We start from the raw sequence: 1,495 nt of genomic DNA on the forward strand, positions 1-1,495 counted from the left end.
CATTTGGGTGGAGTACACCATGCAGTCCTGGAAACAAAACAGCAAAACGCAGTGTTGGCTTTGGTCAGGACCGCCTCTCGGGGAGCTGCCAGCCTTACTGGGCTGACTGCCTCTTGGGGCTGAGCGCTCTTGGGGCGCCTCTCTGGGCTGAGCGCCTCTCTGGGCTGAGTGCCTTTCTGGGCCAAGCACCTCTCTGAGACTGACCATCTCTCTGGGCTGAGCACCTCTTAGGGCTGACCATCTCTGGGCTGAGCGCCTCTCTGGGCTGACCATCTTTCTGGGCTGACCACCTCTCTGAGATGACCATCTCTCTGGGGCTGACCATTTCTTGGGGCTGAGCGCCTCTCTGGGCTGACCATATCTCTGGACTGACCGCCTCTCTGGAGCTGACCATCTCTCTGGGCTGAGCACCTCTCTGGGCTGACCATCTCTCTGAGATGACCATCTCTCTGAGGCTGACCATCTCTCTGGGGATGACCATCTCTCTGGGCTGAGCGCCTCTCTGGGTTGACCACCTCTCTGAGGTGACCATCTCTCTGGGCTGACCATCTCTCTGGACTGACCACCTCTCTGGGGCTGACCGCCTCTCTGGGGCTGACCATCTCTCTGGGCTGAGCATCTCTCTGGGCTGAGCGCCTCGCTGGGGTGCCCCTCCATTGAGAAGCCTGAGCGTAAAGGTCTCCGGGCCTTGCAGGGACACCATCTGCCTCACCCTGAACTACACCCACTGCGGCCTGTGAGCTCCTCACCCGCTTTCATGTTGATGGATACGTGGCAGGCACCCTGGCAGCCTTTTTCGTGCCAGAACGAAACAAATTGGGTCTGTTCGGTCCTATTCCTTGCGCCAGCTGGAATTTTGCTCACCATGAGGGCCAGCCCAAGGGGAAGGACTTCCTTTTGTTCTGCAATGTCTCCCAAGAATATTGTAACAAGTTTGAGCTCTGAAATCAGAGAAGCAAACAAGCAACAAAAACAAAACCCAAAACAACAATAATAACAAAACCTGGCATATTTTTTAAATATATTTTTATTTCGGAGAGAAAGGGAGAGGGAGAGAGAGATAGAAACAATGATGAGCGAGAATCACTGATCAGCTGCCTCCTGTATGCACCCGACTGGGGATCAAGCCCGCAACCTGAGCATGTGCCCTGACCAGGAAATCGAACCTGGGACCCTTCAGTCCCCAGGCCGACGCTCTATCCACTGAGCCACACCAGCCAGGACTTATCTGTTTTCTTGACAGGTGAGGCCAGGTATTTCCCAATACCTCATCTTGAGTAAGAGTTTTGACCTGCGGCCTCTTGCCAAGATTTTGCCATTCTTTCCTGACAAACAACAGACTCTGTTGTATAACCTGCATCATAACAGGGTTGTGTTAGCAACTAAGCGTCCCCAGTCGCTTGCAAGTAACACACATCAGTCAGCTGTCACCCGAGTGTCACCCAAGACCCCTCCTGGCTCCTGCAGCCTCAGACCCCACAGCCTCCCCCACCCC

This window comes from Myotis davidii, unplaced genomic scaffold (assembly GCF_000327345.1).
Source record: "Myotis davidii unplaced genomic scaffold, ASM32734v1 scaffold478, whole genome shotgun sequence".
NCBI lineage: Eukaryota > Metazoa > Chordata > Mammalia > Chiroptera > Vespertilionidae > Myotis > Myotis davidii.